The sequence below is a fragment of the Eptesicus fuscus genome, chromosome 17 (genome assembly GCF_027574615.1).
Source record: "Eptesicus fuscus isolate TK198812 chromosome 17, DD_ASM_mEF_20220401, whole genome shotgun sequence".
NCBI lineage: Eukaryota > Metazoa > Chordata > Mammalia > Chiroptera > Vespertilionidae > Eptesicus > Eptesicus fuscus.
This window is the reverse complement of record NC_072489.1, coordinates 57,372,037-57,386,051: the sequence shown is the minus strand read 5'-3', so window position 1 is coordinate 57,386,051 and position 14,015 is coordinate 57,372,037. Positions and strand designations below refer to the sequence as shown.

The window sequence follows — 14,015 nt, the reverse complement described above, 5'->3', positions numbered from 1 at the left end:
AATCAATACGCCTCACAAAGTTAATGGGGGATTCAGGCAGGGAGCGTTACCTCCTCACTGTCAGGGCGCAGGCTCCGCTCGGCTCTGATGACAGATCCGCCGACACCCGCAGACAGGAAGCCAGCGTGGAGAGGCCCGGCCGGCGGCAGGCGTGGAGGCCGTCAGCCAGCGCCGTGCTAACGAGCCCGCCCGGGGCGGTGTCTGCTCGGCCGCCGGGTCGGGGGCCGCGTGGGCACAGACCCTGAGCTCTGCTTGTGGGAAGGGGACACGGAGCCCGACAGGGCCTGGGCCTGGTCCTCCCTCTGCATGGGGCCCATGACTTGGTTTTACTTAAACACAGACTATAAAATGCTCAAGTCCCCGGGCCAGGCCGGGGCCTGAAGGAAAACAGCATCCATTACCTCTAAGGAGAGAGATCGCTTCTTCCCCATCCCACCCAGCCCATCACATGCTTACAGAGTGAAAACAGAGTGAGATCAATAAAGTTAAATGCACTCACACACACAGGCGTGCGTTCATACAGTCACAAGCCAAGTCAGAAATAACTACGTTCACAAACCTAAAATCCAGGCTGAAGAGGCCAGAGAACCATTCCCCACACCACCACCACCAATGTGACTGGCATACACCAAGTCTCAATGAAAATACCTTAATATCGCCATTCACGGCCCTCGTTTTCTCTTCAAAACCACTGGGTTCGCTAACTGTCACCCTGCTCCTGGTGCACACCCACTGCCCCGCCTCGCCACGCCTCCTGCCAGCACAGTCTTAGGATCAAAGTGACGAAGGTGTCCCAGGTATGGGCCCTTAGCCTGCTCTAGGCCACACTGAGGCTTGGCCCTAAAAGTGTCCTAGGCCAGTGGTCGGCAAACTCATTAATCAACAGAGCCAAATATCAACAGGACAACGATGGAAATTTCTTTTGAGAGCCGAAAACCGATTTCTGCACATGGGCCACAAAGTTTCAATCGCACTGTACGTGCGCGCCCACACGTGGTATTTTGTGGAAGAGCCACACTCAAGGGGCCAAAGAGTCGCATGTGGCTCGCGAGCCAGTTTGCCGACCACTGTCTTAGACCCAGGTCCCCCCACGCAGCAATACCCCTGGCCACAGACTTGGCCACTGAGTGATCACATGGTCAAGGGGGGCGGTCTCAGAATTGTGTTCTCGGTGTCACAGGTGGGCACACCCACTGCGATCACGCACAGGTGCCCCTAGGCCACGGCTGCGGGGAACTGGGCTCAGAGACTCTGGGCCCAGCACCAGCGCTAATGCTGGGTCACGGGCGTCACTGTCCACGGCCCACCCCAAACCCTACACCTGCCTTCCAGGTCTCTCCACCTGCAGGTCCGGGGGCCCCAGGTCCATCCGTGCCCCACTCCCACGCCAAACGTGTTAGCGACCACAGCCACGTGTCACTTGGGTCTCCAGCCCCCGGAGCCAAAGCATGGGGAGTTTCCTGTCCTTGCAGGGCTGAGTCCTGGGCCTTGGCTTAGAGGACTGTCCTCAGTTTACCCGGCTGACCTGCCCCCCACCCCAGGCCCTGTCCTGATTCTTCCTCTCATTCCTGCTTGGCCCCATCCCCTTCCACAGTCACTTCTCCAATCCCATTCCTGTTCCAACAACATCCCGTTTCAAAACCCCCACGTCCACCCAGGCCCTGGAGGCTGGGCAAAGTGTCCGCTGGGCTCCAGGAAAAGGTACCTCCACCCATCCCACCCCCCGCAGTTGCTCCACCCTCTGTGGAGGGTCCGGAGTGCGGAGGTTCAGGGGGGTCAGGAGGGCTCTGCCAAGGTCACATAAGAGCAGGGACAGACACACAGCAAACCTGTTGTTAGAACCATGCATGTCTGAGTACTGTCAGGGAAGACAGTTTCCATGAGGATTTGGGGGGAATGGTAACCATGAGCTCCTACATCGAGGCACCTCAGAGCACAGCCGAGAAACCCAGGCCCAGAAGCCTGCAGGCGCCTCCCCACACACAGAGGATGCTCTGGGGGCCTCAGTGATCTCTGCAAACAAAGGGATGAGGGGAGTTTCAACAGGGCCTCACTGGACACGTGCTCAGGGCTGCTCCTGGGTTCTGGTCACGTGATCTCAGTCCCCGGCACATGCCGACAGTGCCTGGGCACCCGTGTCTGCCCGTGCATGACACCCCATGAAGAAGGCACGTGAAACGAAGGGGTGCTAGCCCAGGTCCCGCAGGGGGACCGGGCCCAGGGCTCAGAAACCCCACCACAAAGTACCCATGGGGGATGGTCCTCCCGCACCAAGAATTCCAACTATGCCGCCTTCTTCCTGGGCGTGGACTTTGCCCTCCATCTGCGGCTCCGGAGCGGAGGACACCCAGGCCCGGCTCAGCTCCGGGAAGGGGCTCAGCTCCCCTCCCAGCCTCCGCAGGCTCCTCCCCCTGCTCTCCACAGCTTGGAATTTACAGGGGCCTTCTCGTCACTCCGGCCCTTCCCAGCCGTTCGGGGCCTTAATGCAAACCACATGCAGCGCCGCCCGCCCGCCCCGCAGCCTCTCGATTGGCTCCTGCGGGATGGAGACGGACTCTCCGAGGAAAACAACCAACAGGCTCCGGCCTACACACATCTCCGAACGCGTCTGTGCACCCAGGCTTCCCCGGAGCAGCCGCTGCTGCAACAGCCACCTGGCCCACACTGAGCATTTGCTAGACATGATGGAGACGCGAGTGCTGTTTTCTGTGACGCTGCCCCTGCTCTCCATCGACAGGAATGTGTTTTTCCCCCGTTCCCCACTGACTTCGCAGCGGTGAACTCCGTTTATGAATTATCTGACACATTTCTTGCAATTCTTCTGACAACAGTGCTCAGTGGAAATTTCAAGGCCCCTCTCTCCTGACAAGTAGAAATATCAATATTTGAATAAATTGTAGATTTTAAACTTCTCACTCGGATGCGCCGCGGCGAGGAAGAGCGAATTCCTCCTTTACCGGCCCAATCCCCCCGAGCCTCGGGAAGAGAGCTGCGCGGCGTTTCATTACCGGGCGGCAGCGCCGGGTGACATTTGAAACGCACATCGACGTCGGCCTGATGGAGTTTACTTCCTTCCAACAACAAATACTGGCTTTGTGGTGCCCCCCCCCCCACCCCCACCCCGCCTCGGGCCTCCCCGTGCCAAGCACAGAGCCCCAGCAGAGAGCCCAAGTGTGGGTTCCAAATGGGCGGGCCCCTCCTCACACAAATGTGTTTCTGGGGGGGCTGTTCGGGCGCAGCATCGTCCTGCACCATCGGACGGACGCATTCGGCCTGATTAGAAGGGGCGTTAGGTCCGCGGCACACACTCCGGCCCCACGTTTCAACAAGCGTGCAGGGGAAGCGGAAAGATAACGACACTGTCATTACCGCCCCCCGCCCCCCACCCCGGCCCGTGTCTCCGTGTGCGCACGCACCGTCACACGCACTGCGCCCGGCTCTGGAGGGCCCTACATGAGGACCCTGGGTGTCCAGGATGGATGGATGGATGGATGGATGGACGGACGGGAGGGACGGGACTCCTGCGGCACCCTCTCCTTTTCCTAGGTCCATGGTCGGCACACTGCGGCTCACGAGCCACATGCGGCTCTTTGGCCCCTTGAGTGTGGCTCTTCCACAAAATACCACGGCCTGGGCGAGTCTATCTTGAAGAAGCGGCGTTAGAAGAAGTTTAAGTTTAAAAAATGTGGCTCTCCAAAGAAATCTCAATCGTTGTCCTGTTGATATCTGGCTCTGTGGACGAAGGAGTTTGCCGACCACGGTCCTAGGTGAACACACGTGCACAGCTCATCGTGTGCCACAGTGTGACGAGTGACAGGCCACCCCTCCCAGCCAGGCCCGAGGTCCTGATGCTCCCTCCTCTATCACCCCCTCAGCTGGGGCTTCCTGAGATGCACTCCTCGTAGAAGTTAATAACGAGATACAGGCCCCGGGAGGCACCCAGAGGATGTCACGAACGCAGGCTCGCCACCTGCGAGGGGGGCGTGGGGCCAGCGCCGCGTCGGGAGCTGCGCCGGGCCTCAGTTTCCCCATCTGTGCAGGGGGTGGCCGCGTGTCTCTCAGGTCCATCTGCCCACAGCCAGGACTCACAAGGGCTTGCTGCCGTTTCCTCGTCTAAATCCGAGACTCTCTTTCCCAGGAAGCTTAGGCCGGAGCGTTTTCAGCCAAATCCTTCATTCATTAATCTCAACTCGATCCTTCCCGGAGACTGCCGGGGCGCTCTGCGACCATCATCCTGATCCTCGTCCGTGGCCGGCACACCGGCCTGGCGGCTCACGGACTCCCGTCTGGTCTCCCAAAACCACTCCCGCCACTGGAGGCCCGCGTGTCCGCACGCGAAGGTCCGCCCCGGGCAGGCGAGCTCCTCTCAGGGGCGGACTCGGGCCAACGGGGACTCGGGCCGCAGAGGCCGCCACCTCGCTGCCCACCGCCCACCCTGCGCCCACTCCCAGCTCTGGCGGGCGCTGCCGTCTGGACAGAGCGCGTCCGGGGCCCTGGCTGAGGAAGGGCGCTGGGGGCAGATGTGCCGAGCGCTTCTGGGCGGCCACGACCTGACCCCACAGCCGGACCGGGAGGAAGCCCCTCGCTCCCCGCGGCGCTCCGGCTCCGGGCAGAGCGCTTCCCAACGCCAGGCGCTAACACAGCAGAGAGGACACAGAGCCGCAGCCAGTGAGCCAACGGGAGAGCGGGTGAGGCAAACGCAACCCGGAGTCAGAGCAGAGCTGGTCCGCCGGCGCAGACGTGCGGGGGTGGGCTGGCCCTGTCCAGGTGTGGGTGTGTGTTCCCCTGGGGCTCAGGGAAGGGCTGGGCCGGTCGGCACAGGGTCCTTGTCTACAAAGAGAAGGCCTTCCCGTGCAGCGAGGCCCTCTCCCTCTGTCCCCAACGGCAGGACCTCCTGGGCACGTCCTGTGCTTGTAGGGGCGGGGCGGGGCAGGGCGGGGCGGGGCAGGGGACTCACAGTGGTCTTCACTGTGCTGGGCACTTTGCTGCGAGATCTGGGGGGGGGGGACAGCGAGGAGCCCCCTCCTGGAGGGAGGCCGCTAGCTAATCCTCAGCTCCGAGGATCAGACATCCAGACCTGCCCCTCCCTTCACCAAACAGGGGGTCAGGTGAGGGGCAGGACCAAGCAGGCAGGAGGAGTGACAGAGGAAGAGAAGAACTTAAGAGTCACCCGGGCATCACACCGGGTCTGGGAAAGGCATGGGCTGAAGGCCCAGAGGGCCCGGGAGCGGGGAGCAGAGAGAGGACAGAGGGGACGGAGAAGGGGTGCGCCCGGCGGACGGTGGACGGAGGGCTTGGTAAACCACAAAGAGGTCAAGTGCCCACTGCCCTGGGTCAGGTCCGGCCTCCTCAACAGAAGTGGGGCAGAGGGCGGGGTCCAGGAGAGAGGAAACACGGCCTTCATTTATCTGGTCCACAAATATTCATCAGATGCCCGGGCCGGGGTGCCAGGAGCTCTGCTGCAGGCCCAGGCCCAGCGCCCGGCCGGGGAGTGGGCCCACGAAGGGACCGATGCACTTGCATCTTCCCGGCTCCGGGACAGGAAAGGGACAGTGAGGAATGCCAACTCCCGAAGCTCCTATCCCTCCACGGCAGGTTTAAAACCTCCTCCCAAACAGTCATGAGTGACAAAATCTCTCTCTCTCTCTCTCTCTCTCTCTCTCTCTCACACACACACACACACACACACACACACACACGCACACGGGACAGCTGGGTGGACCAGGGCCCGCCCCGGAGCCCCTGGGACAGGGTGACGTACCGTGGGCTTTGTTCCCAGGGGCGGCGCCCAGACGCCCACGCTGGGACAGCACCAGCCCGAGAGCGAGCGGGAAAGCTGTGCCCACAGATGGCCGAGCATTTGGAGGGAAACACAGTATTTTATCTAAACATCCAAATACAAACACTTCCACGCACGACGCCAAACACACAGCACCTGCGAGTGCCCGGTGGCGGCTCGTGCTGCTGCTGTGCTGTCTGGAGACCAGGCGGCGTGGAATCCTCAGGTGAGGGGAGATGGAGGGGGAGGGGAGGGAAGGGGAGGGGAGGGACAGCTCCCACCTGCTTGGAATCTGGCGCCTGGTGAGCAGAGGGAGGGGGCCCGGGCGGTGGGCGGGGCTTCCCCGTGACCAGGCAGCGATGTTCTCACTGGGAATGCAGATTACCTCTGCAGGACAAGGAGCGCGTTCTCCCCGTTATTCAGACGGAGCTGGTGAGGCCCAGGGGAGGTGCAGGAGCCCCGGGGGAGGTCAGGGAAAAGGAAGCAGTCCCAGAGTGAAGGAGCGGGGTCTGAGACGTGCCCCTCAAACTGGCCCCTCAATGCTCCTGGGGGAACCCCCAGCCACACCGCGAGCCTGGGAGGCCCGGGGGTGTGGCTGGAGACGTCTGGAATGAGGAGACACAGGTCCCGCTGTACCTGCCCTGGCTCTGTGGGAAACTGTGTCAGGGAAGAAAAGTCGGGTTTGCACAAAGCCTCGTGTCCACTCTGACTGGGGGAAAACCTAACGAAAAACTAGCCGGTGGTGTGGCTCAGTGGTTGAGTGTCGTTTCATGAACCATGAGGTCACTGGTTCGATTCCCGGTCAGGGCCCATGCCTGGGTTGTGGGCTCCATCCCGATGTGCAGGTGGCAGCTGATGGATGTTTCTCTCTCACTGGCCCTCTCACATCCTCTCTCTTTAAAATCAATAAACACCATTTAAAAAAAGAGAGAGAGAGAGAGAGAGAAAGACCTAGAGGAAAATAGAAATCAAAGTGGACCACAGGCTAAAGGAAGGGGTTAAGAAAGGAACAGAGCCTCCATTTCCGAGTCCCCCCTCCCCCCCGAGCTGTCCCACCTCCCTGTGGGTCACGTGGTTGTTCAAAGACAATCAGGCCTCCACCCTACCACATGGGCTTATGGGTCAGAAGGCTCAGGAGTGGAGCCCAGATACACATGCACGTCTGTGCACACGCCTCATCTCTGTCCCTGGCTGGGACCTTGGCCCCGGGGCGATGCCCACCGACCTGGATGGGCAGGCAGGTGGTGGCAGAGGCTCCTGGTCAGCAGAGAAGGCCCCGCTCACGTGCAATGAGACCTGCTCACCCCCTTCGCCCTGAAGGCCCTGCAACACCTGCTTTTTTAATCCCTGAAGCCTGGCACCCAAGGCAGCTCTTGGCACCGAGCAGGCAGTTAAATGCTTGAGCCATGCCCTGGCAGAGGCTGCAGATGACACCCCCATGCACCCCCAAAAGCAATCTGCCCCGGGCATCACGAGGAAGCCCTGTGCTGGGCATGGTGGGGTGGAGACCCAGCCATGACGGAGACGCTGAGGGACAGTGAGGAGGGCAGACAGACACGCAAATAACTGCACACGAGGCAGACCCAGGCCTGCGTCCCGGTGCAGGAGAGCTGGCGTCGGAGCGGGCGGTGAAACTGCTACCGGCACCGGGTGCCTCGGGGAAGAAGCAATTGGGAACTGAGCTTCCCAGTCAGGACGTTGGGTTTTGACAAGCGGAGAAGGTGTTGGCGGCAGAAGGAACAGCAAACGCAAAGGCTGGGAGGGTGTCTGGGACGAGCCTGCAGTGTGGTTGGGGGGACAGCCACAGGGGTGAGGCCAGCAAAGCTGAGGCCGGAGGAGAGGGCGGCCTTCATTCCACATCCAGGAGGGCCAGAGGAGCCTGAGGAACATTCTAGTAGCTCATGCCCCTGTCAGCTTTAATCACGCTGTGACTGCGGGAAGACCTGTCACACCCCAGGTGCTGTTGTAGGACCAGAGGGGCCCCCGTGTCTTCCCGGCCCAGGTGCCTCTCCCGGTCCCAGCCTCTCCGATGGCAGCCATGCCTGTGTGTGCCCTGTTGAAGACCCTGGGTATGACCAGCATCTGGGGGTGCACTGTCAGCACCCTCAAATATCAGAGGCCTGGAGCATCCAGGTGCACCCCAACTTTCCAACCCCTATACCTGCTACTCCACCCCAAACTTGCCTAGGCCAGCCTGCCAGCCAGAGCCCAGGCCTCCACTCTGTCCACCTCTCCCCCTCCACCCCCCCGCCCCCCCGCTCATCCCCCACACAGTGTCCCCTGCAGACACGCAAAGGCACACTGGTCAGACACTGGTCAGCGTGTTCTCAGGACAGCCCAGCCCCAGAGCAGGGCGGGCACACAGGGCCAAGTGGGTATTTTCTGCCCCATCGGGTGCTCTGTGCACTGACGTCAGGAAACCCTGCCGGGGGCCTGGCTCATGCCCACCCCACATCGAATTCTCTGCTCCTGGACAAATGGCCCAGCGACCACGTGGGCCTGTGGGGTCCCCTCCCTCCGCCCAGCTGGGCCCTCCACCACCTCCTTGCTTACAGCCACGGGCTGACCCCTGCTCATAACTAGGTGTGTCCCTGAGTGTGCCCGGGGCACAGAGGGCGGAGCAGTTCACCCAGACAGCACAGCTGCTGGGGCAGGAGCCACGCCAGGTCCCTCAGCCCCAGCGCCCAGCCCGGAGGGCCCACGGCCTGTATCCTGTTACCCTTGGCACCTGCCATTTGGCACCAACGTCAACTCTGCTGAGCGGAGGGCGGTTAAATCTGGGCTCTGCCCCGCCCCCGGCAGCCCCGGAGGGCAGGCCTGGTCTGGGCAGCTGTCGGTCGACATTGGTAGGGTGAAGGTGAGCCCGAGAGGGGCAGGCTGCTGCCGTGGGTGCCATGACCCTCCACCGAGTGCCCTGAGCCCGGCGTCCGTGAACTGTGTGTCTCCAGCTTGGGCTGTGACGTCAGGGCCCTTGGGACGCTGGTGCGGGGCCTGGAGTTGCTGGGTCACCAGGCGCTGCCTGCATCTAACAAGAGAGAGACCAAGACCAGGTGGGGACGCCCTGTTCACAGGGCACAGGGGCCCCGGGAAGGAAGGCTGTGGGGGGCTCCCCTCTGCCGGTCAGGAGGTATGAGGAGGGTCCTGGGAGATTCAGAGGGAAGCCACACCCCACCACGCGGCCCTTCAGAGCCGGTCAGCACAGACGTTCCTCCCACGCCTTTCTGGGCCTCAGCTTCTCTCTCTATAGAATGGGCTGCAGGAGATGCCTGCACAGGTCCACCCCGGGCCACACCAGCAGGCCACCTTCGGGGAATGGCCCAACAAGCATTCCTGTCATCGTCCCTGTTATGATTTTAGACTTGGCAGCGGTGGCCACAGCCTGCATCCCTGACCACTGACCACTCTGGCCAGCGGCAGGTGCCACCCCATCGCACGGGGATCCCCTCCCGCTTTAAAATAAACCTCACCGTCGGCCCGGTCACTCGCTCCACCGAGAACAAAGCTCAGCTCAGAGGGTTTAGTTGCCCCAAATCACACAGCTAGTAAATGATGGGGCAGCGTTCAAACCCCGGGCCACCCAACTCATGACCCCTCCTCCCTGGAGCGCGCCACACTGGCCGGGTCCCGATCCAGGGCGGTCAGCCAGTCGGTGGGCGATGCGGCCCGGTCACAGCGGTGGCCCCAGCCCACAGCCCACCGCCGTGTGCACCACCTGCCTGGGGGACCCCACGGAAACAGAATGGTCTTCCATCGAGTCAGACGCTCAATACAACAGCCGCCCGCATCCCTCTCAGACCTGGAAGCCGGACACGAAGTCCCATTCACCACGCAGCCCCCTCACCTGGCCTCCTGGGCTGGAATTCGAGAAGGCCCACCTTCAAGGATCAGGGGTCGTTAAAGAGAGACCCTCTGCCTCCCGGGCCTTAGACACCTGCAAGCATTTTAACACGGAGCTAGAATTTACATCAGAACCCTGAGGAGGCTGTGCAGGTAAAGTCTGTCATGCCGGGACACGAGAGGGCGTGTCTAAGACAGGTGACATAACTGGACCAGGTATGAGGTCTCTAACTGGAAGGAGTTTCAGTTCCTTAGAAGGCAGCTCACTGCGTCCTCCGTGCCGAGTCCCAGCCATTCATCCATCCGTTCATTGCCTCGTTCAAATGAGGACGGTCCGGGTGTGTGCCAGGCGGAACGCAGGTGACCGCACACTCACTGCCCTTCTGCCAGCAAAGAGCCTGTGCTCCGGTTGGGAGGGGCCCCCCAAGGGGCCCTCCCATGGCCCCCCCGGCACCATGAGGACCATGGGAGGCCTGGAGAGTGGCACACGGGCATGGGCTGAGGTCTGTGCACTGAGGGGCGAGGGATGGAGGAGGAGGCTTGGTGGGCGGTGGGATCTGGGCACGTGGAGCTGCAAGCAAGGACACTTAGCGGGTAGGGAAGAGCTCGCACCACCCAGAAGTGCAACCTTGCGCCCAGGGGCTGCATCTGAAGGTCAGGGAGTGGGGTGGGAGGTCAGGAAAGGTGGGGGACAGGGCCCTGGAGCCTGGGTAGGAAGACTAGAGACCATCTAACCCGAGAGGGGCTAGCCCCAAGCAGCGCAGGCCTGAGGAGGAGCTGGGCAGAGGGGTCGCCTCACTGGGCCTGCAGGGGTGGGAGGACAGAAGACGATGGAGCACGTTGCCTGGGGAGGGTGAGTGAGCAAACACGCAAGAGGATGGAAAGGGGTGCTTGGGAATGGTGAGGCCACCTGGGTTCGAGGACAGGGCGCCCCATCAGAGGTGGCCGGCAGGCCCTGAGTGTCGCAGTCGCCCACAACCTGCAATGCCCAATGCCGCCGTGTGGAGGCCAGCGTCCCCTAGGGGCTCATGAGCCAGCTCCAGGAGGGCACCCTGCAAGGTGCGAGGGCCCACCGCCCAATGCAGGCTGGCTCCCCGGGCTCCAGAGGGGCAGTGCGGACAGAGCCGCGAACATAAGAATCACCTATAAACTCAACACGTCTTTTCGTGTCTTGTTTTTAACGAACAACAGTGAATTCAGGCCCTCGTGGCCTGATTAATACAACGAGCCAGCTCTGCAGGGGGTGGGGCAGATAAAATGTCTGTCCCAGAACCGTTTTGTTCCCGCCACACAGGCCCATGCAGGGCCCAGCCAGTGACATCGGCCCCATCTGCCCGCGGTCCTCATGGGGTCCGCTCCGGCTGCAGTTTTTAAGGGGAAAGTGACCTCAACATATTTCTAAACTCAATTAAACGAATATACACTGAGTGGCCAGGTTATTATGATCTCTGAACGCATAATAATCTGGCCACTCAGTGTATATCCTATATAATAAAAGGCTAATATGCAAATTGTCCCCTCGACCAGGAGTTCAACCAGCAGGCAGGCTGGCCAACTGCCCATGTCCCCTCCCCCTGGCCAGGCTGGCCAGACCCCACCCATGCACGAATTCATGCACCGGGCCTCTAATACACACACACACACACACACACACACACACACACACACTGAGTGGCCAGATTATTATGCATTCAGAGATCATAATAATCTGGCCACTCAGTGTAAGTTCTTGGTTTTCCCACTAATACTCTGAGGTTTAGAGCAAGATCCACAACCTCCTGCATGCGAAGGTAATCACTCAAACCATACTGTCTTCACGGAGACAGACGCACCGGAGGCCTTGAAGCCAGAGATGAGGTCCTACCTGCTGCGTCGACAGCGGCCCTGCCAGGAGACGCCCCGACAGCACCTCCGGTGTCCGCCTGGCCCCCAGACGCAGCCTCGCGGTGACGGGGAGCTCACCCCCTCTCCGGGCAGCCAGGCTACCTCTGCCAATGGCCCCACCACAGCCCGTGCCTCTGGGATCTGGGAACCTGCAAATCTACCTTCACCTTCTACCTTTGGCCCTCACTCTGCCCTCCGTGTCCCCTGCCCCGAGACCTCCCCTGGGGCCCCTGGAGACAGTCGCATACTCTGTCCACCAGGTCAGACCCCGAAGAGAAGTGGATCTGGATGAACGGAGCTGCCCGGCCGAGACTGGTTTGACGCCCAACACTCCCGCCCTCCTCTGCGCTCGGGAACTCTCGGAAACATGGGAAGTGGGAACATCATGCTGCGAACTATACATCTCCCTGAGCTTTTACATGTTGTCACGTGCTCTTTAGAGACCTTTTGCTCCGGCCCAGCGCTGCCCGGTCTGGGTGCCCACTCCCTCTGCTCCCGGAAACGGGGAGCGTGAGCTCAAACAGGAACTGTCACCCTTCAGGGCCACTCAGCCCGGCCCGGCAACACAGCCGCCAGCCCAGGCAGGCGCCGCGGCTCAATGTCAGACGTTAATGACTTACTCAGCAGCCACTGCTGTGGAATTCGCTTGGAGCTGTGAAAGGGTCATAAAATAGCATGCGCGCTGCACCAACTGTTTTGCAAACGCCTCGAAGTATACAAAGAATATAGACATGGCCGATAAACCCACCACCCAGGGCCAACACCAACTGCCCCTCTCGTTCCTCCTTTTCCACTTTTTAAAACTGGGACCATACAGCACAGGCGTCACAGCCTTCCCACTTCCTCGTACGCAGCAAGAATGTGTCCCACGTGTGCGCCGGCCCACCTTGTAAGCGGCTGCCTCGTGTTCCATGAGATGGGGTTACGTCACCGCTCCCCACGGGGGACACAGGCTCCTGCCTTTACTGTGACGATGACAATGAACCTCTCTACTCCGAGATCTGCGATGTCTCCATGGACCCTTCTCGGATGTGTCCTTGTGTGAACAGGGCCGGCATGGCCTTTCTGGTCTCAACGTGGTGACAGAACCGATTGGGGCCCCATGACTATTTCAACCACTGACACCAGGGCAAACTGTGGACCTCGCCATGCCTTTTGGTCACTTCTTAATCTATGAGCAGTCACACTGGCCTCATTCGTGGCTCAGTGGTTGAGCATCAACCTATGAACCAAGAGGTCAAGGTTCGATTCCCATTCAGGGCACACGCGTGGGCTGTGGGCTCGATCCCCAGTAGGGAGCGTGCAGGCGGCACCCAATCAAGGAATCTCATCCTTGATGTTTCTCTCTCTCCCTTTCCCTTCCTCTCTGAAATCAATAAACATATAAAAGAAATAAAGAGAGAATGAGAGAGCAAGGAGGGGGGAGAGAGAGAAGGAGAGAACAGGAGGGAGGGAGGGAGGAAGGAAAGGAGAAGAGAGGTGTGGAGTGTGAGGAACCCCTGGAGGTTGAGCCCCTAGTGCGTCCTGAATAAGGGTCCCAGGCTGAGTCTAGACTCGGCAGAGACCTAAGGTGTCGTTTCCCGGAAGGACTCTATTTAGCATAAACTCAACCAGGGCAGAGTGAGAACACACACGGACACACGGGATGCTCCATAAACATGTGTAGGAGACCTGCCCTCTGAACCATGCATCGTGAGCCCTTGGCGATGAGTTAATAGACAGTAGGTGGGACCTGCATTTGGAGCAAAGGATTCAAATCAGCTGAATCTGGGAGGGTGGGCCCTCGCCGCACTCCAAGAAGCCCGAGCCACGCTGAGCTCCACGCCTGTCCACGAGGGACCGTCACCAAGCACAGAGACACGGCTCCGCGTGGCCTCCCGGACGCACGCACGGACCCAGAGCAATTTCTTGCTGCCACAGAGGAGGCTTTGCCCAACGCAGAGAGTCACTAACATGTCATAAAGACTAGAGCGCACACAGCTATGGGCTTGTGTTCTCTCGGCCCTGAACAGAATGGCCCTTAAAGAAAAGCATAAAAGGTAATGTCGTGGGGCTGTTTTTTGATGGGAGGTCACTGCGGGCCCCTAACATTCTCGTGGGAGCCAAGTGCCACCCGGGACCGCGCCCTGGAAGGCGAGGTGAGGATCTGAGAATGACTGAGAGGCTCAGCTGTGCACGCCGTGGGTCCCGATGGCCCGAGGGGACCCCAGCACTGCACGCCCATGTGCCCTGCAGGGGGTGGCTTTGTCGGTCACCCCTTTGAGAACTGGGCCCCGCAATGGCATATGCCAACAGCCCCAACTGCTGACCTGCCTGGCTCCGGCCCCCTGGGAGCTGTCGGAGGGCAGGGCTGCGGCCCGATCCTATCTCGTTCCCAGTGGCTGCTCTGGTGCCGACACAGAGCCGACAGTCAGAAATACTCCCTGGGCTTTTAGAAACGGGAGATTTTCCTAACACATCTTCTCATTCTCTCCGCCAACGTGGTGACAGAACCGATTTGGGCCCCGTGACTCTT

The 14,015-nt window shown here is 60.7% G+C and overlaps 1 protein-coding gene across 11 annotated transcripts in view; it reads right to left on the bottom strand.

Annotated features, from left to right (window-relative positions):
- The window catches only part of EBF3 (EBF transcription factor 3), a 115,006-nt gene that overhangs the window by 70,256 nt on the left and 30,735 nt on the right, over nucleotides 1–14,015 (bottom strand). The gene's annotated exons all lie outside the window — the stretch shown is intronic.